We start from the raw sequence: 27,730 nt of genomic DNA on the forward strand, positions 1-27,730 counted from the left end.
GAATGAAAGACTTCCTCCCCGAAGTCCTCGCGGAGGAAGAGGACCCGGTAACGTTAGCAACAGCATTGATTAAATGACCAGAGAGACCATTGCCAGAAAGTGAAGGAGAGGAGGAGGCGCATAGCCAAGCTGACTGCACAGRCATGCACACAACTATAACTTCTGAAAGTGACGCCAGAGGCCACCGCTCCACCCCGCAAAAAGGGGACACAGAAAAGTAACTTCTTCCTATAAACACCACCACTCATTTGACGACCGGAGCCAACGCAACAGTTTACAAGACCACACCAGCGACAAGGCTAAACTGTACGCGGCTATAAAATCAAAAGTCGAGATAGTTTTCAAGAAAAAGTAACGTTTGGAATTGCAAGCGCACACTAGCAAGAAACGCTTGTGAAGTTTCTCCCAGATGTTCGGCATCATGAGCCGAATGTCCTGCTTCGGTGTTCTTCTCAGGACGTCTGTCGTCCTATATCTGTTTCTCAAAGTAAGTGATTGATTTATATTTGACAACATAACACAACTTGGAGAGGTTTTAGGTCTTGTTGTTTCTATAGAAAAGCCACAATACTGTGTCATAAATGACGATGCTGAACATGGCACCTGTTGCGTCAGGTAAAGTTCTGTTCTTTTGCCAGCAAGCGGCTGCAGTATTTAAGACTTAGGCCTATCACTATCAGTTTGTATAGAGAGTCTGTATACATGAGTTTGTAAAGTCATTGAATAATAATAATAATGGAACATCTTATTTTTCGATTTTCTGTCAAATCCATTCAATTTGAAAGGTTACAGAATGTATTCAGTTTATGACAGTGCTTCTATTGTGTAATGAATACGGTCTTGTTAGAATTAGGACTATAATCAATTCATGTCACTAAGTAATTAATACACTGACCTTTAAGTTTCAACAATATTAAGCTATTTATTCGCATGCGGGCCCACGATTGTCTGCATTTAGTTGGATGTGAGAGAATGTGTTAATCTCTCTCCAATACCCTCACATTTTTTGACAATTATTTCATACAGTAAATGCAAAAATGCCACTCTGGAATTCAGTATTTAATATTTAGGCATAATATGTGTGTGATTCTTATTGTTCTCTTTAGGCTATTTGATATTTATTCATATGTCTTTTGTTAAAGGGTCTTTTAATGGACTCAACATGTACAATAGGCTACACAACAAGCGTATTGCCAGCTACTAGATTAGGTACTACAGACCCATCTGTAATAGTAGAACGTTTTTGCTGCAGCATCATATTCATACAAACACCAACAATACCAACAGAGACTTAATTCACAAGGAATAGGGCACAATATACATAAACACAACGTTAAACATACTTTGCACAAACAGTGCTTGCAAAAGTTGTCAGACCCCTTGGATTTCTTCATGTTGTATTGTGTTTCAAAAGAGGGATTTAAATTGTTAGAATTGTAAAAAAAAAAAAAAAAAGTCAACAATCTACACAAAATACTCTAATGTCAAAGTGAAAGAATATTTATTTAAATTTTTTAGATAAATAATTATATAGAATATAGTTGTTGCATAAGTATTCAGCCACTTTGTTTAGGCAACCCTAAATTAGGTCAGCAATCAAATGTTGCTTTACAAATCACATAATAAGTTACATGGATTCACTCAGTATGAAATAATAGGGGTTGACATGATTTTTGAATGACTAACTCTGCCTCTGTCCCCCATACATACACCATCTGTAAGTATTGAATTTCAAATCACCCATCTGTAAATAGCCCACCCAACTACCTACCTCATCCCCATATTGTGTTTATTTACTTTATTTGCTCTTTTGCACACCAGTATTTCTACTTGCATATCATCATCTGCACATCTATCACTTCAGTGTTAATTTGCTAAATTGTAATTACTTCGCTACTATGGCCTATTTATTGCCTTACCTCCTTACTCCATTTGCACACACTGTATATAGATTTTTCTATTGTGTTATTGACTGTACTTTTGTTTATCCTATGTGTAACTCTGTGTTGTTTTTTGTCACACTGCTTTGCTTTATCTTGGCCAGGTCGCAGTTGTAAATGAGAACTTGTTCTCAACTGGCCTACCTGGTTAAATAAAGGTGAAATATATATATATATCTTTTTTWAATTCAACTACAAAGACCAGGGAGCTTTTCAAAAGCCTCATAATGAAGGGCAGTGATTGGTAGATGGGTAACAATAACAAATCAGACATTAAATATCTCTTTAAGTATGGTCAAGTTAATAATTATGCTGTGGATTATGTATATATTAAACCACCCAGACACTTCAAAGATAGTTCTTCTTCTGAACTGAGCTGCAGAACCGGAATAAAACTGCTCAGGGATGTTACCACGAGGCCATCCGTAATAAAATAACACAGCTACATAGTTCAATGGCTGTGATGGGAGAAAATTGAGGATGGATCAACAACATTGTAGTGACTCCACAATTATAATAATGACCTAAATGACAGAGTGAAAAGAAGAATACAAACATACAGAATACAAATATTCCAAAACATGCAACAAGGCACAAAATTAATACTGAAAAAAAMCACAACCAAGGAATAATGTTGGGCCTGAATGCAAAGCCTTATGTTTGGGGAAAATCCAACACAACACATCACGGAGTAACTACTTCATTATTTTCAAGCATGGTGGTGGCTGCATCACGGTATGGGTATGCTTGACATCAGCAAATACTGGGGAGTTTTTCCAGGATAAAAAGAAACGGGATGGAGCTAAGAACAGGCAAAATCCTGGAGGAAAACTTGCTTACCAACAAGACAGTGAGTGAATGGCCAAGTTATAGTTTAGACCTAAATCTGCTTGAAAATCTATGGCAAGACTTGAAAATTGCTGTCTTGCAATGATCCCCAACATCTTGACAGGGCTTGAAGAATTTTGAAAATAATATTGGGAAAATATTGCACAATCCAGGTGTGCATAGCTCTTTTATAGACTTACCCAAAACTCACAGCTGTAATCGATGCCAAAGGTGTTTTTAACATGTATTGACTTGGGGAGTTGAATACTTATGCGATGACAATATTTTTGTTATTGAATTTCTATTCATCTTTAAAAAATATATATCATTTTTCTTCCACTTTGACAGAGTATTTTGTGTAGATTGTTGACAAAAAAATGACAATTCAATCCATTTTAATCCCACATTGTAACACGATACATTGTGAAGAAATCCAAGGAGTCTGAATACTTTTGCAAGGCACTGTAGWTGCTGGAGCCCATTAKCCATTTAACCTGTGCTTATCCTACCACTATTTGACTATAGACTAGGTCCACCGCTCTCCAACTGGAGAGGGTGAGTGAGAATGGCATGTGAAGGTGTGTGAGTCCCACACAAAGGAGTCAGGAATTGAATGAGAACTGTGTGTGTTGTGTGTGTGTGTGAGTACTTGAGAGTGCTGTGCTTGTGTCCTGACATGGTCATGCTGTTTTGGACGTGGGTTCTCATATATAACGTGTAGGCTACAGTAGTAAGACTTCAGGCTGACAGAGAGAGCTCAGGACAAYGCTTTACATCTGTACTGCACATTCCCCGATACGTCCCTCTTATATTTACTAAATGATTTATCGAATGATATAACATAATATTGAAAAGTGAATCAAAAGTATTCCACAAACGGCATGTGCATACATATGTTATTCCAATGGTAGTTCCACTGGTAGTAGATTTGAAGGGTTTTGCTGGAAGAGCTGTGCCTATGAAAAGTGGCACAAACATTGAGAAGCTTTGGTTTGGCGTGTCCACCCAGCCTAAGGGGTTCCCGAGTGGCGCAGCGGTCTAAGGCACTGCATCGCAGTACTTGAGGCGTCACTACAGGCACCCTGTTTTGAATCCAGGCTGTATCACAACCGGCTGTGATCGGGAGTCCCATAGGGCGGCGCCCAATTGGCCCAGCATCGTCCGAGTTTGGCCGGAGTAGGCCGTCATTGTAAATAAGAATTTGTTCTTAACTGACTTGCCTAGTTAAATAAAGGTTACATTTAAAATTAAAACATTTTAAACGGGGTAATTTAAGGGTGATGAGGATGTAGTGATGTGGTAAGGCGATGCCTTATCACCTTGCCAACTTCTATGAAGAGTACACACAGTGATCGTGATGAGAACAGGTCATTGTACATATGCAAAACAGATTTTTAATCCTGTTACTATAACACAGGTAGAAGAAACAGTCCGGCCTCTGAGGTGAACTGCACTATAGTTAAAGGGTAAATATCACAAGGGAAGTTAGAAGAATCTGTTGTTCAATATAAGCATTATGCTAATTAGTTGAATTCAYATATAACCAAATCAGCAGAAAAATTGGGAAATGGGAGGGCTGAGAAGGGTGACCTAGCACTGGGTGGAAAGATTTAAGTTAAACCGTATAATGATCCCATGTTATTTGAATATCAAAGTTGTCCTCTGAAGTGGATAGGGGGAAGAAGGATTGGCCTGATTGGATTTAGAGAAYAAGAAACCTTTATTTCAAAAATACAAAATATTTAACAGAAGTCTTCACTGATATTACTTCCTAACCTCCACGTTTCGCTCTACCGTTAGCCTCAGATCTTTTACAGTCAATAAGGAACATTGTTTGAAATAGAGAAAAGCTGTGAGAAATAGACGCTACTATTGCAGCCATTTCAAATAACCCTCAGTTTGTTCTAGGCCGGCCCCTGGGGGACTGTGGAAGGCTTTGAGATTAGGATTCGTATGTGGTTGAGAGCGAGTTCCTATTGATAGCTCTCGGGTACTGATAACCATGGTTGTGAGTATGTGTGTGTGTATGATTGAACAGTGGCTGGCAGTGCCACCAAAGGGAGAGATTATGGTGATGATGATGGTGGGTAGGGGACCGATAAGATAAGACCCATTTCAGAGGAGGGCACCTTTGTGTTTCACAGCTCAAAGGACCCAGGGGTCGAGAGGTCAATAGGGAAAAGGCACTTTAAAGCATTTTACATAATCTCCTTCCTGTTATTGTTCTTGCTGGCAATTTATTTGTTCTTTTGCTTTTTCTCTTACTCTCTTTCTCGCCCCCTTTGTATGTAATGTTCTCCTCCCATATTGACTACATCACTCCCACTCTCTTCCCCGCTTTCTCATCCTTTCCCTTCCTTCTCTGTGCCCCCTCTCTTCTACTGTTTCCCAAAGGTGAAAGTATTCAGACCCATTGACTTTTCCCACATTTTGTTACGTTACAGCCTTATTCTCAAATGTATTAAATAATTCCCCCCCCCCTCCTCATCAATCTACACACAATACCCCATAATGACAAAACATAAACAGGTTGTTCAATTTTTTTTGCACATTTATAAAAAAAAAACGGAAATATCACATTTACATAAGTATTCAGACCCTTTATTCAGTACTTTGTTGAAGCACCTTTGGCAGTGATTACAGCCTCGAGTCTTCTTGAGTATGACGCTACAAACTTGCCACACCTGTATTTGGGGAGTTTCTCCCATTCTTCTCTGCAGATTCTCTCAAGCTCTGTCAGGTTGGATAGGGAGCGTCGTTGCACAACTATTTTCAGGTCTCTCCAGAGATTTTAGATTGGGTTCAAGTCTGGGCTCTGGCTGGGCCACTCAGGGACATTCAGAGACTTGTCCTGAAGCCACTCCTGCTTTGTCTTGGCTGTGTGCTTAGGGTCTTTGTCCTGTTAGAAGGTGAACCTTCGCCCCAGTCTGAGATCCTGAGTGCTCTGGAACAGGATTTCATCAAGGACCTCTGTACTTTTCTCTGTTCATCTTTGCCTCAATCCTGMATAGTCTCCCAGTCCCTGCTGCTGAAAAACATCCAGACAGCATGATGCTGCCACCACCATGCTTCACCATAGGTATGGTGCCAGGTTTCCTCCAGATGTGACGTTTGGCATTCAGGTCAAAGAGTTCAATCTTGGTTTCTCATGATCTGAGAGTCTTTAGGTACCTTTTGGCAAACTCCAAGCAGACTGTCATGTGCCTTTTACTAAGGAGGGGCTTCCGTCTTGCCACTCTGCCATAAAGGCTTGATTGAACGTAACAAAATGTGGAAAAAGCCAAGGGAATACTTTCCCGAAGGCACTGTATATATATATATTATATATATATATATATATAGCCTAACTTTCACACACTCACATAACATATACACATTTAAAATTAGTATATATATATATATTTTTTTGTGTGATTACTAAACAATTCATTTATAATTACTAGGTTTTGTTTCGGTTTTAACAAACCTTTTATTTTTGTACGTATGTATTCTATATTGTTTTTTTGTGGTGTGGTTTTCATATAAGCCCTTGGGCTTCCAAATACACCTGCACACCATTTATTTTATATATTGTTGTCAATCACTTGTTTTCGAAATAAAACAAAAACTAGAATAGCACATCTGGGGCCCCGGGACACCTACTTCGCCTATGCTGTTTCCCAGCTGTGAGTGTTGTCTTATAGCCTACTGGTTCTGATAGCACACTGTGCTTGCCCTTACATCCTGCGAGGAGGGGGACCAGGAATCTGTTTGTGGGAAGTTTGCAGGGTACTCAAAGCAGCGTCGCACAATGCTTCCTAAAGCAGCCACAGGAATTGACAGGTGTGGGTCGGGAGTCAGCACAGTAGCCCTCGCTCCCCTCTGGGGGCCCAAGACGAAAGATTGAAGTGCCTTTGAACGGGGTATGGTAGTAGGTGCCAGGCGCACCTTTTTGTGTCAAGAACTGCAACGCTGCTGGGTTTTTCATGCTCAACTGTTTCCTGTGTGTATCAAGAATGGTCCACCGCCCAAAAGGACATCGAGCCAACTTGCCACAACTGTGGGAAGCATTGGAGTCAACATGGGTCAGCATCCCTGTGGAACACCGTGCCCCGACAAGTTCTTCATGTTTCGTATACTCAGTGTGTGTACTAAAAGCAGACGAGAAGTTGACATAAAAACAGGGAGCTAAATTAGTTCACTGTCAAGTATCAACCGTCAATCTTCCAAATGCATTTATTTGCATTGAATGTCACCTCCAGCACCCAAACAAGCAAAAAGACAGCATCACAATAGACGGTCACATCCCTATTTATTTCGTAACAGGGAAATTTGTATGTGATTAGTACACATGAAAGGATTTCAGACGGCAGTATCGACATGGCCTCTGAGATCAAATAGCCTTATTAACTACAGTGTGGGTGGTGAGATAGTAGCTACAGTTCGGAGAGCGAGACCCGGCAATTAAAGACCCAGGAAAAGTACATGGCTTTGCATGAGTTTATCATGGAACGATTAGTCTCGTCTGTGTGTGTGAAATGACTTCTCTGTCTGTGAACTCATTTTTGATGGGAAAATTGTGACGTTGCTATCAGTGGGTCCATCTCGGGAACAAGGAAGCGAGTCCTTTTCTCCCGTCCCCTTTTATAGTTACGTATGCAGCTGTGTACAAGTTGCCGTCACATCTACATTTAGGGGTGTTGTCCTGGAATAAAAAGCATGGACAAACACACACACACACACACACACACACACACACACACACAACACACCACACACACACACACACACACACACACACACACACACACACACACACACACACACACACACACACACACACACACACACACACACACACACACACACACACACACACACACACACACACACACACACACACACACACACACACACACACGGGTTAGATGGGGACAGAAGACTTGTGCCACAATAACTCTGTTGAATTCCTCTTTCCATTTATACGAACACAATCACAGCACTTTGAAGTCGTGTTTGGTGCCACGCAACTTAGTGGTGGTCAGTGCCGTTTATGATGAGGGAAGGACAAAATTTATTTTTTCATGAGCATGGTCCTTATTTCTGTTACAGCATGTTGGATGACTATCACTCATATTCCATTCACCCAGTTCAATGTAACATCGATAGGTTTAGGCTACTACATGATACTCACATGTTCCCTATAACMATCATGAGGGTTGCTACAACCTAGCCTATGAAGGAAAGTTTACATCTTAGGTGCACACAGGTCGAGAGAAAGAATTGAGATGACAGACAGTGACACATGGACAGACAGTGTCACATTCAATACCGTCTTGCACACTCTTGCCTGCATCTAGCTGATCTAATCAGTAGTCCAACAGTTGCAAATGAGAGTTTCTATTGGACAAATTCAGGTATTTTTTATCCCTGTTTCGTTTGCTTCTCCTTCATTTTTGAAGAAATACATTTGTTGAAARGTTTTCAATTATTGTCTCTCTCTCTTTGAGTCAACTACTCACCACATTTTATGCACTGCAGTTCTAGCTAGCTGTATCTTATGCTTTCAGTACTAGATTCATTCGCTGATCCTTTGATTGGGTGGACAACATGTCAGTTCATGCTGCAAGAGCTCTGATAGGTTGGAGGACGTTCTCCGGAAGTTGTCATAATTACTGTGTAACTCCATGGAAGGGGGTGGGAACCAACAGCCTCCTAGGTTTTGTATTGAAGTCAATGTACCAAGAGGAGGACGGAAGCTAGCTGTCCTCCGGCTACACCATGGTGCTACCCTACAGAAAGCTGTTGAGGCTAATGTAGGCCTTAATTGCAAAACAGTGTGTTTTAATCAATTATTTGGTAACGTGAATATATTTAGTATAGTTTTATTTAAAAATGATTACTTTTTCAAGTTTTAAAATGTTTGTTTTTATGAAATTCACTAAGGAGGATGGTCCTCCCCTTCCTCCTCTGAGGAGCCTCCACTGCGCAAAATATAGAACTGACATCTTATCCTTTGCCTATGCTGCCTTTTGGAAATCAGGACTTATTAAGCCTGATCTCAAACAGCACAGAGATGCCTGTGTCCATCGTGGGTCAAAGGTACTGCTGTCACACAACTGGTCATATCAAGTGTGCTTTAGTGGAATGCTGCACAGCCCACTCCCTCTATGCCCCATCAGAATCCAGACAGGCCACTTCCAAATTAACAGCCCCAAACATGTTGCCTGCTGAACAGGCCTCTGACTCCTCTGCATGGCTATAACGCCTGACAAAGAGACCCAGTGCTACAGCCCCATGTGAATGAGAGACCAGCTTCTCTGACTGACTGACTGATTCAAAGCTCTTATTGTCAGCAGATGCCTAATCGCTCCCTCTATCACTGGTGGCCTATGAAGGAGCTACGGCCCGGACGTCGGGATGCAAAATGTAATAGCCATTTTCTTTTTTGGGTTGGGTGGACGGGGAGGGCTGAACTGGAAAGGTCAGGATGAGTTCTCCTTTAAAGATGAGGAAACTGGCCCTGTGCCAGGAAAGAGGGTGTGTGTGTGTGTGTGTATGTGTGTGTGGGGGGGATCTAGCTTAACAGAGAACTTGTTTAAACTTTCATGAGAGAGAGTGAGAGAGAGAGAGAGAGAGAGAGAGAGAGAGAGAGAGAGAGAGAGACAAATAAAGAGAGAGTTTAGCACAGCGAAAGAGTCGACAAGTTGGCGGGTTACATCGTTTCCCCTGAACTGGGATTTAGTGTATGGTTGGTATAATAAAATTGACACTTCAGCTGTGGATAAACATAGCTCTCAGTATCCAAGATCTTTGTGAACCACCGATTGGCTTCACTGTTTTACAATGAAAGAAGGGAAAACCGCCCAGTATTTCAGTCCCATTAGCGTGCTTCATGCACTATGCCGCTGTGGGTCTGTGGTGGTTTGCTCTCATACCCGTCTAGGACCAGGTATTATGCTGTGGTGCACGGCTGCTGACCGTATCGACACACACACACACGTGTCACAAACACACCCTGTTGTCCACTGTTTGCTGGGCTGCCTGGCTAGCGTTTTTGCGTGAGTGCGGCTGCAGCTAGGGCAGTAACCTGAGCAGGGAGAAGTGGTGCTGATTGTTATGCAATAAGGCCAGATAGGCATCTCCACACAACAAAGCACACTATAGCACCGCCGGCCTGGGACGCCAAATACCACTCAACTGATTTCCATAGATCCCGATCATAGCCACGAAACAGTAGGTGTTGTGCGACAGTGTGGGAGGTAGGATGGGTTGAAAAAGCACAGGTACATGCACACACACGCACGTACACAGACGCACAAAGGTATGTACGAGGCTGCGTGCACGCACACGCACACACACAGACACAATTTGCAGAAAGCGACTAAAACGACACAGAAGACAAGCCTAGATAACAACTAGCTCATCCACTGAAGATACTAGTCTCTTCAAAACTTCAATTCAATTACCAATAAGGGATCTTCCTTTTTATTGACTACTTTGGGCCAAAGTAGTGACTGGCTAAACAGTAACTGGAAAACAATCTCTCTGTCACATCTGCCAGCCACTGACTCCAGGAAACTCAGTAAACAAATCCAGAGGCAAATCTATTTGAAAATGGCTGCCATCAAACAGACATTGAGCTCTCTCTGGGGGGACGTGGTGTGACACAACTGGCTTTTCTGTTAAAAAGCAGTCTCCTAAAACCCTTATCTTATCTGCTACACAGTTACAGTCCACAGACAAAAATGATTGATTCAGAACGTTTCAGTCAGTACCGTGGTGTTCGATGATGCTCGTACAGGTTGTAAATGTGATCGTAGAAGTGCCATTATAAAATGGTTTTGGGTTGTAAATGGTTCAAACGTGACTGCTGTTGTGGTGTGCTTGTGTTCGATGGGTGTGCTGTCACTTAATGTGTCGTCTCCATCATCCTTCAACGTATGACTACCATAGAAAAACAATGGGTGCGATTCATTTTTTGGCAGATACAAAATGTCTGCCTGAACGCCCTGGCAGAAACAGACTGGCACACGGAGATTGTTAATAATACTGTATAATACAGACAGAGGCTATCTTGTGTACATCTTATCATGGCTTTGGATGGAGATATCATCCCAAATTTCCCTGCAGGGTTAGTTATCGTTTTAGCTACAGTTTTTACTTCCTCGTCGTTCACTTCAATTAGCCATTGATGTCTGGTTACCACTTAATGAACAGTTACAGTCCACAGAGAGAACCTGACATGGCTGATGTAATGACTGGATGGCTGGATCAGGGACAGAGACCATCCATGGTGAGAAAATGTCCACACTCATTTGATAGAAACACCACAGAAGTTCACCATGGCATAGTAACTGATTACACTCCAATTGTTCCAGTCTAACTTATAGTTTAACGAACGCCTCCTGGAGGCGCACCACTTAACAGCGGTGTTATCACCTCAACCAGATGAAGGAGTCAGAGCGTTGATTTATAAGACCATGTCGGGTGGCACTTCTCTTCCTTTGTTTGAGGTGGAGACAAAGGTAACTGCCAAAATAGAGGAAACATCAACATAAAGGGTCTTAATAGGCCGTTGGGCCACCAGAACATCTTAAATGAGCCTTGGCATAGGTTCTACAAGTGTCTGGTACTCTATTGGAGGTATACAACACCATTCTTCCACGAGAAAGTCCATCATTCGGTTTTTTGTTGATGGTGGTAGAGGAAACGCTGTCTCAGGCGCGGCTCCAGAATCTACCATAAGTGTTCAATTGGATTGAGATCTGGTGACTGACACACACACACATTAAACCCCCTATGCTCCATTGAGACCCCTCGTTTAACGTCACTGAGATCTCTTCTTCTAGCCATGGTAGCCAAAATAATGGGCAACTGGGCATTTTTATACATGACCCTAAGCATGATTGGATGTTAATTGCTTAATTAACAGAACCACACCTGTGTGGAAGCAACGGTTTTCAATATTATTTGTATCCCTCATTTGCTCAAGTATTTCCTTTATTTTGTCAGTTACCTGTACATCCCAGTGTAATTACTGGCTGAGAGGACCTGTGTTTCTKCCATGCTGTTATCAGGGTGTGTCGCAGGCCAGGCCAGGGTGGGCTACTTGGTGCTAGGATGTTGTTTCAGCTTAAAAACAATGACTAGGTCACTCAGGAGAGAGACCGACTGGCTGGCTGGCTGGGAGAAGTCCACACAATGCATGTGGAAATGTGCCTTTGGCTTCACAGTAAAACGGTACACGTAATGAAAGATACTTCTTGAGAAAAAACGACTTCCCGTAACTGCATTGTGTGCAACATATTTCTGAATGAGTTTTGTGAAAACAAAATGATTCGTTTGAGGTTTTCTATAGCATGGGTGTACCTGGGTGATGCTGGTTCCATGACCAGCCAGAATGAATGAGGTCGTGAAAAGTCCAGCATTTCAAACAATTAGCTAGTTCACAGATAGTGCTTTGCGATCTACACTAACTATACAAAACATTAGGAACACCTGCTCTTCCATGACACAGACTGACCAGGTGAAATCTATGATCCCTTATTGATGTTACTTGTTGAATCCACTTCAATCAGTGTAGATGAAGGGGAGGAGACAGGTTAAAGAAGGATTTTATTGGGCCATCCAGCCAACTTGACACAACTGTGGTAGCATCCCTGTGCGCCAGCATCCCTGTGGCATCAACATGGGCCAGCATCCCTGTGGAACGCATTCGAGACCTTGTAGAGTCCGTGCCCTGACGAGTTGAGGCTGTTCTGAGGGCATGTATTCTGTTTCTAGGATTTCCACCCGCAGTGTAGAACGTAGAACTTCAGCTTCAAAACCATCAGCCTGGCTCCCCATGCTCTGTCCACTCCTCCACGTGTACACACAAACACTTTCAGCTGGCAAACCCTCAGAGACTGTCTTAGCCCGGTGTTTCGCAGTGCCTCCATCAATCAATATTWGCCAAGTTATACTAAAATGTATCCACAAAATACTTGAAAATATTAGGTGATTTTTCCCCCCCTGTCTCAATGAAGTGTAAATATATGTTTGTTTTTTTTTCAAATCAGAGGAGCTTCACAGCTTAATCTAGGTCTGGATTATCTGTGTGAAATGCACACATGAATTCATGGACACACAAACAGAGAGGACTTCCAAGGCCAGATTTATTGTACTTGGCCAACGAAAGATGTCTTCSTGATTGGGGGGGGGGGGGCGCGAGCAGAACTACAGTGAATGACTTCCTCCTACAGTATGTCTCAAGATGCAAAGTATCTGGTGTATGGAACATATAACATTCATAGTATAACATCAACAACCCCATGAAGATGTTTAGACCTCTTGACATCATGTCTTAGGTTTTTGACTGACAATCGCAAAGTTGTGGGTTCAAGTCCCATTTSGACTACTGTACCCTCTAAATTCGCTTATCAGAATGTTGATCAGAATTAAACACTTTCATGGGGAACATAGATTGTTGGGTCATGTTMATGTCAGTTAATGAATAACATCTATAGCTGTATTTCAAGTCGCCAKCAAGTCTGTCTCCTCACTTTCTCACAAAGCAAGCGCTTCCAGATCTGTATTACATCAAAGAACCTCCCAAGCCCACACCCTGTGCTGCCTCCCTAGCCTTTAGGAAGAATAGGAGAACAAAGGGGGTTGAGAGAAGAGGGAAGTTGGGAGGGGTGGCAGGCAGGCAGGAGGGGGGGGAGAAAGTGGCAGGGTTGGTGATATGAATAGTGATGGCAAGGGTAAGGACGGGGAGAGGGGTCTCCGGGGAGTACCAGGGAGTATCCCCCAGAGAGGATATCTTCCTGTCCCAACTGAATGTCACAGCGGATGGGCTGCTATCTGGAGATCTGGATCTGAAAGCTCTACATCTGGGTCTGGATGCTGGTCTGAGTCTAGGCCTGGCTTTTTATTACACCATTTCAGTCAACTTCCTCGTCAATGTCGTTCCGCGAGTTGTCAAGTGTGCCCAACTGTGGCTAATGTAATGAAGGATTTGACTTTTCTAATCAGACCACACCCAGTWTGTTAAGTGGAGTTAATGAATCTCCTCATCTGCTGGACTGCATAGCCGAGGCTGTCTAGGCGAGGACCGGGTTTGTATAGGGGACTCACTAGTGGRACGGGATAATGTGGGTGTGATGTTTAGTCGTCTGGTAAACAGAGTGGACCGCAGGACATCAGCCAAGGCCTGCGGTTTGCATTTGTGGAATGTTTACTTTTGACTACTTTTGACAATCAAAAATTGTGGTGGACTGGACTAGGAAACTGGCAAGTTGCCATCATACAAAACATTGAATCAAAGTTTATTGGTCGTGTACACAGATTTTTGGTGTTATAGCAGGTGCAGTGAAATGCTTATGATTCTAGCTCCAACAGTGTATGTTTCACAAATACAATACCAATACACAAATAATAAAAAAATCTAAACAAGAAATCCGGAGACAGAATGGGTCCAATTAATAATCTAGTCRATATATTATTGAGCATTTGTCAGAATCCAGAATATAAATACTGTATGTGGGGTGTACAGACAGTATATACTCTGCTAAATGACTTAAATGTAAATGTAAATGTACACTGAACAAAAATATACACACAACATGCAAAGTGTCCCTCCGMCATTTTTCATGAGCTGAAAAAAAAATCCAAAACATTTTCCATACGCACAAAAAGCTTATTTCTCTCCAATTTGTGCACACATTTGTTTACATCCCTGTTAGTGAGCATTTCTCCTTTGCCAAGGAGAATCCATCCACCTGACAGGTGTGGCATATCAAGAAGCTGATTAAACAGCATGATTATTATACGAGTGCACCTTGTGCTGGGAACAATAAAAGGTCACTCTAAAATGTGCAGTTTTGTCACACAACACAATGCCGCAGATTACTCAAGTTTTGAGGGAGCGTGCGATTGGCATGCAGACTGCAGGAATGTCCACCAGAGTTGTTGCCAGAGAATTTGATGTTAATTTCTGTACCATAAGCTGCCTCCGACATCGTTTTAGAGAATTTGGCAGTACGTCCAACCGGCCTCACAAACGCAGACCACGTGTAACCACCCCAGCCCATCCGGTTTCTTCACCTGCAGGATCGTATGAGGGGGGTAGGGGAAAAGGGGNGGGGGGGGGTGCTGAGTATTTCTGTCTGTAATAAAGCCCTTTTGTGTGGGAAAACTCATTCTGATTGGCTGGGCCTGGCTCCTCAGTGGGTGGGACTGGCTGCCAAGTGGGTGGGCCTAGCTGCCCAGTCATTTGAAATCCATAAATTAGGGCCTAATGAATGTATTTTAATTGAATGATTTCCATATATGCACTGTAACTCAGTAAAATCTTTGAAATGTTTGTGTTTATATTTTTGTTCAGTATAATTTGGAAAGAAAATGGTATGTACAGTAGTAGGTATATTAGGATGGGTTATGTCGASAACACAGTATATACACAGTGAGTAAACAACAGTTTATTAACAGAATATGAGGTGGCCAGCRTTCAATGACTCTATATTCATGGGGCATTAGTCTCAAGGTGCAGGGCTGAGAACTGGGCAGGTAGCCAGCTAGTATTGGCTGTTCAACAGTCTGATGGCCAGGAGATAGAAGCTGTTTTTCAGTGTCTGCCTGCCAGAAGGTAGCAGAGTGAACAGACTGTGGCTCGGGTGGCTGAGGTCCTAGATGATCATCTTGGCCTTCCTTTGACACTGAGTGCTGTACATTTCCTGGAGGGCAGGCAGCGTGTCCCCCAGTGATGCGTTGGGCTGACCACMCCACCCTCTGGAGAGCCATGTGCAGTTGCCGCACTAGGCGGTGATGCAGCCCGACAGAATGCTCTCAATGGTGCATCTGTAGAAATTCGTGAGGGTCTTCGGGGCCATGCAGATTTTCTTCAGCCGCCTGAGGTTGTAGAGGTTGTACATCAGCGGAGAATGCTGAGGGGAGAACAGCTCATAATAAAGACTGGAATGGAGTCAATGGAGTGGTATCAACCACATGAAAACCCCCATGTTTGATGTGTTTGATACCATTCCATTGACTCCATTCCAGCCATTATTATGAGCTGTTCTCCCCTTAGCAGCCTCCGTTGTTGTACATAGATTATTCCACTGGTAGGTAATGTGCTTGGAGACTTCAGATGGCCTGTGTCATGACCCATCTGGCCCAAGGTGACACAGACACGTCCAAAATGATTGGCACCCTTGATAAAGTGCGCATAAAAAAGACTTTATAAAATAAATAATACAAATACGAAGCTACTGTATATTGTATGCTCCRAGAAATGATATTGATATTATTTTATACTAATACAATTGCTCAGAGCAAAATATTTTTTATAAAAAAGTAATGAAAGAAAAAAAAAAAAAACATTGGTGTCAAATGTATTGGTACCTGTTCCCTTTCGAGTCTTTTTCTAAAATGTTTTATTGAAGAATACATTGGGATGATCATAGGCCATTCCTCCATACAGAATCTTTCCTGATCCTTGACATCCTTCGGGCTGCGCTGATGAACTGCCCTCTTCAATTCAAACAACAGGTTTTCAAGTCCAGAGACTGAGATGGCCATTGCAAAATGCTGATTTTGTGGTCAATTAACCATTTCGTTGTGGATGTTGATGTGTGCTTGGGGTTGTCTTGCTGGAAGATCCACTTGGGGACTCCTGGCAGAGGAAACCAGGTTTTTAGCTAAAATGTCCTGGTACTCCAGGGCTCCAGGACCAGTGGAAGCAAAACATCCCCATAACATCAAAGATACACCACCATATTTTACAGTAGGTATGAGATTATTTTCTGTATATACATTCTTCTTTCGAAGTACAAACCCACCACTAGTGTATGTGGTCAAAGAGCTCTATTTCTGTCTCATCTCTGTTTAGCAAACTACAGGCATTTACATTTGTTGTTACTTCCAAATAGCCTATTGGCATGGAGGGGGCGTCTAATTGTAGATTTAGAGACTTGGTGACCCTAAAATGCAAAGTTCTATAATTTTCAAACTTTCGCCCTTGGACTTTTCTTTGTCTTTCTCACTGTGCGTGGGGACAAGATACACTTAGGTCCTCTAGCAGGCAAGTTTATCACTGTTCCAGGGATTTTAAACTTCTTAATTGTTGCCCTAATAGTGGTAAGTGTAATTGTTTTTCAGTATTTTTGTTTTACCCAATCCCTGATTTATGAAAGTCAACAATCATTTCTCTCTTTACATTTGTGATTTCTTTGCCTTTCCCCATGGTGATGGATGACAAAGGGATTTTACATGCGTGTTACCTCATTTTTATACCCCAGTGAAACAGGAAGCCATGGAAGGCCACAATACAGTTCCTTAAACTGAGATGAATTTAAAGTAGAATGTTAATGCAGATTTAATTTTGTTTGATTTTAGTTCTAACAATATTTAGGGGTGTCAATCAATTTGACACCTATCTTTTTTAGATTATTTTTTATATTTTTTATCTCCTTTGTCTTGATCATGTTGAGGGAGAGGTTGTTATCCTGGCACCACACTGCCAGGTCTCTGACCTCCTCCCTATAGGCTGTCTCATCCTTGTCAGTGATCAGGCCTACTACTGTTGTGTCATCTGCAAACTTAATGATGGTGTTGGAGTCGTGCTTGGACATCCAATCATGGGTGAACAGGGAGTACAGGAGGGGACTAAGCACGCACCCCTGAGGGGCCCCTGTGTTGAGGATCAGCATGGCAGATATGTTGTTACCTACCCTTACCACCTGGAGGCAGCCCATCAGGAAGTCCAGAATCCACTTGCAGAGGGAGGTGTTTAGTCCCAGGGTCATTAGCTTAGTGATGAGTTTTGAGGGCACTATGGTATTGAACACTGAGCTGTAGTCAATGAATAGCATTCTCATGTAGGTGTTCCTTTTGTCCAGGTGGGAAAGGGCAGTGTGGATCTGTTGGGGCGGTATGCAAATTGGAGTGGGTCTACGGTTTCTGGGATAATGGTGTTGATGTGACCCATGACTAGCCTTTCAATGCGTTTCATGGCTACAGAGTGTTACGGGTCATTAGTCATTTAGGCAGGTTACCTTGGTGTTCTTGGGGACAGGGACAATGGTGGTCTGCTTGAAACATGTTGGTATTACAGACTTGGTCAGGGACAGGTTGAAAATGTCAGTGAAGACACTTGTCAGTTGGTCAGCGCATGCTCGGAGTACATGTCCTGGTAATCCGTCTGGCTCTGCGGCCTTGTTATTGTTGATTCTGGCACGCGATGGCAAAAAAATATTCTAATGTGGCCCTCCATGGAAAATAATTGCTCAGGCCTGCCCTAGATGGTAAGATTGCTAGAATAGGCCAGGAGTTGTGGAGGCAACAATTTGATCACTGTTCTGAGTCAATGCTGACCTCTACTGGTATGATTACTAACTGTCCTTTTCATCTTCCTTACAGGGCTCACAAGCTCAATGTAAGTACAGCCATTTCCACTTCAAGAATTTATGAAAGATAAATCTGAAGTAAGTAGATGACGATGAATGATACGAAGTACACTTCATTTCAAAGTTCCAGAAACACAATCAAGGTCCTAATTGTTATTCAAACAGGTACAGTATATAAATGTGCAAACAAGTTCTGATTTGGTTTCCCTCAATCCAAAACTCTCCTACCATTTTAGGTGCTCCCTGTACGAATTTCAAAGCCAGTACAACAGCAACAGAGATTAATATTCAGGTACACTCCAACTGCAACGTGAGCACTGGCAGTACTTCAGTTTTCACCAACTCAACTATGGCCACTCTGTCTGGACTGGCTCCTGGGTCCACCCACCTTGTGCATGTCCTGTGTAACGATAACAAACAATTCAACTGCTGCGATAACTTCACAACAAGTAAGTATCTCACTCTAAGGGCTAGTTTTGACCCAGATTAAGCCTGGTCCTGGACTGAAAATAACTTTGTGTTGATCCTGACAAGCTCTCCTTCAACGACTATCTTAATTACTGTGAGAAGATCAACGTTTTCTCTCAACTCTGCAATGTTCTTCGGCTGTATATTTGTGGCTCACAACGTCTACTTCTGTAGTAATTCCAGACATACTTGTTCTCTCTCCCCCACCCACCTTTCTTGCACGCACAGAGCCTGAAACCATCACAATCCTCACTGTCACCAAAATCACAACATCATCGGTGTCTCTGAGCTGGACTAAACCAGAGGGTAGCTCCTTCTATAGAGTAAAGTGGACTGATGGCAGTATCAATGACAGTCAGAATACCACAGGAACTTCTGTAAATATTACTGGTCTCACTGCTGGAGTGCAGTATGACTTCGCAGTCACTGCAGTGGCTGAAGATAACAAAAGTGAAGGACGAAACAAAACCGTTTTGAAATATACAAGTGAGTAACTCAGATACTTTAATGTCGGATTGTGTCAAGGCCACAGGCACTATTTATATTAGTTTATATATTACTTGTTCACATCCAAGAACATGTGATAAGTTGCCATGTCTGTTGCAATAAGAAACACAATGCTTTCATGCATTTCACATTAAATGGCTCTCATTTAGGCTCACTTGATAATATTGGACTTGATTCAGTTGAAATTCTGTATCTTTTCCCAAATGTCCCTCTCTCTTGCACGCACAGAGCCTGCAATCGTCAGGAAACTTACTGTGTCTGAAATCAGAACATCCTCTGTGTCTCTGAGCTGGACTGAACCAGAGGGAAACAGATCCTTCTATATAGTACAGTGGACTGATGGCAGTGACATTGGCAGTAAGAATACCACAGAAACCTCCACTACCATCACTGGGCTGACTGCTGGAGTGAGGTACACATTCAGAGTCACTGCAGTGGCTGGAGATAATACAACTGTAGGAGAAGGCAGTGAAACAACCACTTTTACAAGTAAGCATCTTTGTTGAGTGCTTTTTAAAATGTTATACCTTTATTTAACTAGGCAAGGCAGTTAAGAACAAATTCTTATTTTCAATGACGGCCTAGGAACAGTGCCTTGTTCAGGGGCAGAATGACAGATTTGTACCTTGTCAGCTCGGGGATTTGAACTTGCAACCTTTCGGTTACTAGTCCAACGCTCTAACCACTAGGCTACCCTGCCACCCTGATATTTTTGATATTTTTCTTAGATATACAATTCTTTCAGAAAGTTTTCATACTCCTTGACTTATTGCAAGTCTTTTGGTGTTACAGCCTGAATTCAAAATTGATTAAAAAAAATGTCTTCACCCATCTACGCGCAATACCCCTTAATGAGAAAATAAAAAAAAGTTTATGAATATTTGCACATTTATTGAAAATRAAATATCTAATTTACATAAGTATTCAACCCCTTGATTTAATACATGTTAGAATCACATTTGGCAGCGATTACAGCTGTGAGTCTGTCTGGGTATGTCTCTAAAGAGCTTTGCACACCTGGATTGTACGATATTTGCGCATTACGTTTTTACAAATTAATTACAAATGAAAATGTGAAATGTCTCTCAATAAGTATTCAATCCTTTTGTGATGACAAGCTTAAATAAGTTCAGGAGTAAAAATGTGGTTAACAAGTCCCTTAATAAGTTKCATTGGCTCACTCTGTTTGCAATAAGTGTTTATCATGATTTGACTACATGATGACTACGAGCAGTGAATTTCAAACACAGATTCAACCACAAAGACCAGGGAGGTTTTCCAATGCCTTGCAAAGAAGGGCACCTATTGGTAGATGGGTAAAAATAAAAAAGCAGACATTGAATATCCCTTTAAGAATGGTGAAGTTATTAATTATACATTGGATGGTGTATCAATACACCTAGTCACTACAAAGATACAGGCGTCCTTCCAAACTCAGTTGCCGGAGAGAAAGGAAACCACTCATGGATTTCACCATGAGGCCAATGGTGACTTTAAAACAGTTACAACTTTTAATGGCTGTGATAGGAGAAAACTGAGGACGGCTCAACAACATTGTAGTTACTCCACAATACTATCAATGACAGTGAAAAGAAGGAAGCTTGTACGGAATAAAAATATTCAAAAACATGCATCCTGTTTGTAATAAGGCACAAAAGTAAAACTGCAAAAAAAAAACGTTATGTCCTTAATATAATTTTTTTACCTTTATTTAACTAGGCAAGTCAGTTAAGATTTGCCGATCGAATCCCCAAGCTGACAAGTTAAAAATCTGTCTTTCTGCCCCTGAACAAGGCAGTTAACCCAATGTTCCTAGGCCGTCATTGTAAATAAGAATTTGTTCTTAACTGACTTGCCTAGTTAAATAACTATTTTTTTACAATGACGGCCCACACCGGCCAAACCCGGACGACGCTGGGCCAATTGGAAGTCCCATAGGGCGGCACACAATCACGGCCAGTTGTGAGACAGCCTGGAATCAAACCAAGGTGTCTGTAGTGACGATACTCTAACACTGAGATGCAGTGCCTTAGACCACTGCGCCACTCAAGAGCACAAGATAAGGCGTTATGTTTGCGGCAAATCCAACACAACACATCCCTGAGTACCACTCTTCATATATTCAAGCATTGTGGTGGCTGCATCATGTTATGGGTATGCTTGTCATCGGCAAGGACTAGGGAGTTTGGTTTTTAGGATAAAATTAACAGAATAGAGCGAAGCACAGGCAAACTCCTAGAGGAAAACCTGGTTCAGTCTCATTTCCAACAGACAATGGGAGACAAATTCAGCAGGAAAATCTTTCAGTAGGACAATAACCAAAAAAAAAGGCCAAATATACACTGGAGTTGCTTACCAAGACGTCATTGAATGTTCCTGATTGGCCTAGTTATAGTTTTGACCTAAATTGGCTTGGAAATCTATGGCAAGACTTGAAAATGGCTATTTAGCAATGATCAACAACCAACTTGACAGAGCTTGAAGAATTAAAAAAGAATAATGTGCAAATATTGTAAAATCCAGGTGGGTAAAGCTTATAGAGACATACCCAGAAAGACTCACAGATATGTCTATTTAATTTTCAATAAATATGCAAACATTTCTAAAAATAGATTTTCCCTTTGTCATTATGTTGTACTGTGTGTAGATGGGTGAGCAATTTTTTTTATTTAATCCATTTTGAATTCAGGCTATAACACAACCAAATGTAGAATAAGCCAAGGGGTATGAATACTTTCTGATGGCACCGTACATCTCGCTGGCTTTTCTATGCCTTGTCCAGACTCTGTCCAGACTTTGTTAACAGCAGCTGGTGCGCGATCTGTAATGTTAAGGAAGTCTYGTGTTTTTGCTCACCTGAGCTAGAATACCTCATGATAAGCTGCAGACCACACAATTTATCAACAGAGTTTTCATCTATATTTTTCGTAGCCGTCTACTGACCACCACAAACCGATGCTGGCAGTAAGACCACACTCAACGAGCTGTTTAGTGCCATAAGCAAATGTAACCGGTGTGAAATGGCTAGCTAGTTAGCGGGGTGCGCGCTAATAGCGTTTCAAATCGGTGACGTCACTCGCTCTGAGACCTTGAAGTAGTTGTTCCCCTTGCTCTGCAAGGGCCGCGGCTTTTGTGGAGCGATGGGTAACGATGCTTCGAGGGTGGCTGTTGTCGATGTGTGCAGAGGGTCCCTGGTTCGAACCCAGGTAGGGGCGAGGAGAGGGACGGAAGCTATACTGTTACATTGATGCTGTTGACCCGGATCACTGGTTGCTACGGAAAAGGAGGAGGTCAAAAGGGGGGTGAGTGTAACCGGTGTGAAATGGCTAGCTAGTTAGCGGGGTGCGCGCTAATAGCGTTTCAATCGGTGACGTCACTCGCTCTGAAACCTTGAAGTATTTGTTCCCCTTGCTCTGCACCCTAACAACACACACACACAATGAGAAATTGAGAATATGTGTGCTACTGATTGAACTCAGCCAGCAGCTCCTGAAGAGGAAGATCACCATGGTTGGCAAAGTTAGAAAGAACAAGCCTGAGCTCCCCCCTGCACTCTCTCCCCAACAAGGGGGAGAGAGGCATTCACCCCCATCTCCACTCTAGTTTCTTACCTCCAAAAGAGGAACAAGAATGTGGTCCTCCTGAACACACTGCACAAAACGGCTGAGATCAGTGATCGTGAGGACAGGAAGCCAGCCATCATCCTGGACTACAACCACAACAAAGGAGGCGTGGACAACTTGGACAAGGTGATTGGAACTTACAGCTGCAGGAGGATGACTGCCCGCTGGCCCCTGGTCATCTTCCATAACATTATTGATGTGTCCTCATACAATGACTTTGTGATATGGAACAAGATCAACCCTAACTGGATGCCTGATAAGCGGAACAAGAGGAGGGTGTTCCTGGAGCAGCTGGGAAAGGCACTTGTAACCCCACACATTCAAAGAAGGGAGTGCCTCCCCCGCACAGCAGCCTCTGCAGTGCTTGTGAAAGCTGTTCAGGGGGCTGAATCTTGTCCTGATCCACCTGAGGCTGCAGCTGTGGCAGGCAAGAGGAGGAGATGCCAATTCTGCCCCCCAAAAAAGGACTGTAAAACAATTATGACAGGTGTGTTATAATAAAAACGAGTGTTGTCCACTGATTAAATGCAGTCATTCTGCATTGTGAAGAGGGAAAACTCAGATATTCACAAAGTTTGTGATGAATGACAGGTTGTTTCATCATGCAAAATAGATTTRGGGTTTAAAATTCAATTAAGCTGCTCTATTTTAGGGGTTTAGTGAAGGCGGGTCATTTTTTACCCTTAGGACAAGGGGAGTATACAGAATGTTAAGACTACACAAGGGTTAAGTTACTTTCGTAATTCCGGTTCTCTGATAATAGAGCAAGCTGTCTCACCGCATTTCCCTGCTCGCAAGAGTTCAAGGAAGAGAGAAATGCTTGAGAATAACCGGTGGGCGAGTCGCCACTCGACCTGACTGTCTCCGACTGTTGTGTTATTGGTTCTTCCTAGTAGTGAGCCGCCATCAAATCCTAATGTGAGACATGAGAGAACCAGGGTTACGAAAGAAACATTGTTTAGTATTTTTTATTACTCTAAGTAAAAGAGATGGATAGAGTAGGTAGTAATTCATCTAATTGCATGATCTTCTCCCAAAATGTACATTTCTTGCACGATCAGAGCCTGAAGTCATCAAGAAACTTACCTGTCACTGAAATTACAAGATCATCTCTGTCTCTGATCTGTGTCTCTAGAAATGTACATTTTGGGAGAAGATCATGCAATTAGATGAATGAACCAGAGGGAAACAGCTCCTTCTATAGAGTAGAGTGAACTGATGGCAGTAGAGATATGAATGAAGCCACCAATGAGACAGCCTTAACTATAACTGAGCGGACTGCTGGAGGGCAGTACACATTCAGGGTCACTGCAGTGGCTGGAAATGAGATTACTGAAGGCAAAAAGAAAGAGGCTTTATTTATTCTTTACAAGTAACACGTAGTTTACAATATCTGGATTCTTAGTTTCAAGTCCGTTATGTGTCATGCTGTAGGCCTGAATGACGTTGTAAAGTATATTGTCTTTAGTCCCCTCAAACCCCCTTCCTTGCACCCACAGAGCCTGATGAAATCAGGAACCTCACTGAAATTCTAAATCAAATCAAACTTTATTTGCCACATGCACCGAATACAACAGGTGTAAATCGTACTGTGAAATACAGTTCAAGAAAATATTTACCAAATAAACTAATTWAAAAAATTATAAAAATGAACAATAAAATTACAATAATGAGGTATATATAAAGGGGGTGCCGGTACTGAGTCAATGTGCGGGGGTACAGGTTAGTTGAGGTAATTTGTATATGTAGGTAGCGGTAAAGTGACTATGCATAGATAATACACAGCGAATAGCAGCAGCGGTGGCGGGGGATGTCAATGTAAATAGTCCGGTGGCCATTTGATTAATTGTTCAGCAATCTTATGGCTTGGGGGTAGAAGCTGTTAAGGGTCCTTTAGGTCCTAGACTTGGCGCTCCAGTACCACTTGCCGTGCGGTAGCAGAGAGAACAGTCTATGACTTGGGTGACTGGAGTCAGACAATTTTTTGGGCTTTCCTCTGACACCACCTAGTATAAAGGTCCAGGATGGCAGGAAGCTTGGCCCCAGTGATTTACTGGGCCGGACACACTATTCTCTGTAGTTCCTTACGGTCAGATGCCGAGCAGTTGCCATATCAGGTGGTGATGCAATCACACCCCTAAGGGGCCCTAGTGTTGAGGATCAGCGTGGCAGACGTGTTGTTGCCTACCCTTACCACCTGGGGGCGGCTCGTCAGGAATCCAGGATCCAGTAGCAGAGGGAAGTGTTTAGTCCCAGGCTCTTTAGCTTAGTGATGAGCTTTGTGGGCACTATGGTGTTGAACGCTGAGCTGTAGTCAATGAACAGCATTCTCACATAGGTGTTCCTTTTGTCCAGGTGGGAAAGGGCAGTGTGGAGTGCGATTGAGATTGCTTCATCTGTGGATCTGTTGGTGCGGTATGGAGTGGGTCTAGGGTATCTGTGAGGATGCTGTTGATGTAAGCCATGACCAGCCTTTCAAAGCACTTCATGTCTACGGACGTGAGTGCTACGGAGGGTAATAATTTAGGCAGGTTACCTTAGTTTCCCTGGACACAAGGACATGGTGGTCTGCTTGAAACATGTATGTATCACAGACTCGGTCAGGTTGAAAATGTCAGTGAAGACACTTGCCAATTGGTCAGCGCATGCTTTGAGTACACGTCCTGGTAATCCGTCTGGCCCCGCGGCTTTGTGAATGTTGACCTGTTTAAAGGTCTTGTTCACATCGGCTACTGAGAGCGTTATCACACAGTCATCCGGAAAAGCTGGTGCTCTCATGCATGCTTCAGTGTTTCTTGCCTCAAAGTGAGCATAAAAGGCATTTAGCTCGTCTGGTAGGCTCTCGTCACTGGGCAGCTCGCGGCCATATTTCCCTTTGTAGTCCGTAATAATTTTCAAGCCCTGCCACATCTGACGAGCGTCAGAGCCGGTGTAGTAGGATTCAATCTTAAACCTGTATTGACGCTTTGCCAGTTTGATGGTTCGTCTGAGGGTGTAGCGTGATTTCTTATAAGCTTCCGGATTAGTGTCCCGTTCCTTGAAAGCGGCAGCTCTAGTCTTTAGCTCGATCTGGATGTTGCCTGTAATCATTCGCTTCTGGTTGAGATATGTACGTACGGTCACTGTGGGGACGATGTCGTCAATGCACTTCTTGATGAAGCCGATGACTGAGGTGGTATACTCCCTCAATGCCATTTAATGAATCCCGGAACATATTACAGTCTGTGCTAGCAAAACCCTCCTGTAGCGTAGCATTCGCGTCATCTGACCACTCCCGTATTGAGCGAGTCACTGGTACTTCATGGTTTAGTTTTTGCTTGTAAGCAGGAATAAGGTGGATCGAATTATGGTCAGATTTGCCAAATGGAGGGCGAGGGAGAGCTTTGTATGTATCTCTGTGTGTGGAGTAAAGGTGATCTATAGTTTATTTCCTTTCAACATCATCAGTGTCTCTGAGCTGGACTGAACCAGAGGGAAACAGCTCCTTCGATAGAGCAGAGCGGACTGATGGCAGTAAAACTGTGAATACAACTACCAGTGGGACAACCGTTGACATCACTGAGCTGACTGCTGGAGTGCAGTACAGAGTCATGGTCTCTGCAGTCATTGCTGATAAGATTACTGTAGGATTACCCATACTTTTTTACCAGTATATCCGTAAGATAATGTAAAAAAAAAAAATTTTTTTAATTGCCCCAAAACTTTTCATTAAATTGATCATGCTATCAATCTTTACATTATGCTTTTAGAGGAATGACTTTTGCACCCTACATACTTACCTTACATTTCAGTAGAAGTGTAAAAGTAGCAGGCTTCTCCTCATTTAATGAGGAATTCAATAAATAATTAGGATTCCTGTGATCTTTTACCAAAATGCCCCTCTCTTGCACGCACAGAGCCCGCAATCATCAGGAACCATACTGTCTCTGAAATCACAACATCATCTATGTCTCTGAGCTGGACTGAACCAGAGGGAAATAGCTCCTTCTATAGAGTAGAGTGGACTGATGGCAGTAAAACTATGAATACAAGTACACATGAGACAGCCTTCAACATCAATGAACTGACTGCCGGAGTTTGGTACACATTCAGAGTCACTGCAGTGGCTGGAGATAACATGACGGAAGGAGTTGCTTATGTAACAAATCAAGCCACAAGTAAGTCTCACTGAAAATTGCTTTATGCAGATTTTTTTTGCCTCAAACTGAGCTGGAAACTAACCTCAAACATCAGATGACTCTTCTCTGGCGTTTCTCTGCCTTTCTCGATTGTTCTCTTCACCGACATCCTTCTCTTTCGCTCCCCTCTTTCTCTCCCCCTCTACTCCTCTTTCACAAACAGAACCTGCTGTCATCGCAACCCCTACTGTCATTCAGACCACCACGTCGCTCTCTCTGAGCTGGACCAAGCCTACAGGAGAGGCAGCAAGCTACAGGGTAGAGTTTCATAACAGTGGAACAGGGAAGGACCAACTTACATCCACAACCTCTGCCATCATACAGAACCTGACCCAAGGGACCCAGTACACACTCCAGGTCATTGCCATCGCCCAGGACAAGATAACAGAAGGCGACCCTCGCACAGTATACGTATACACAAGTACGACTAAAGCCCAATGATGTCAAATGGTCAAAAACTAAATTTTAAATGTTTTAGTTGAATATAAACATACTATATACAGTACACTAAATACCAAATACACTGAGTGTATAAAACATGCTCTTTCCATGACATAAACTGACCAGGTGAATCCAGGTGAAAGCTATGATCCCTTATTGATGTCACTTGTTAAATCCACTTCAATCAGTGTAGATGAAGGGGAGGAGACAGGTTAAATAATTATTTTTAAGCATTGAGACATGGATTGTGTATGTGTGCAATTCAAAGGGTGCCTTTGACCAAGGTATGGTAGTAGATGCAAGGCGCACTGGTGTTTCATTCTCAACAGTTTCCAGTGTGTATCAAGAATGGTCCACCACAAGGACTTACAGCCAACTTG

General features: G+C 42.6%; 1 protein-coding gene and 1 long non-coding RNA gene across 2 annotated transcripts in view; both read left to right on the plus strand.

Annotated features, from left to right (window-relative positions):
- LOC111960951 (uncharacterized) lies at positions 1-19,081 on the plus strand. The gene is made up of 4 exons (XR_011479669.1): positions 1-487; positions 18,147-18,162; positions 18,370-18,582; positions 18,830-19,081. It is a non-coding gene; the product is annotated as an uncharacterized lncRNA (long non-coding RNA).
- Positions 19,082-19,212: 131 nt separating this feature from the next.
- LOC111962160 (receptor-type tyrosine-protein phosphatase eta-like) overlaps positions 19,213-27,730 on the plus strand; it is a 40,099-nt gene continuing 31,581 nt past the window's right edge. The window contains 1 exon segment of the mRNA XM_070442955.1: positions 19,213-27,330. The gene's annotated coding sequence lies outside the window, so the exon portion shown is untranslated.

This window comes from Salvelinus sp. IW2-2015, linkage group LG4q.1:29 (genome assembly GCF_002910315.2).
Source record: "Salvelinus sp. IW2-2015 linkage group LG4q.1:29, ASM291031v2, whole genome shotgun sequence".
In the NCBI taxonomy this organism is placed as follows: Eukaryota; Metazoa; Chordata; class Actinopteri; order Salmoniformes; family Salmonidae; genus Salvelinus; species Salvelinus sp. IW2-2015.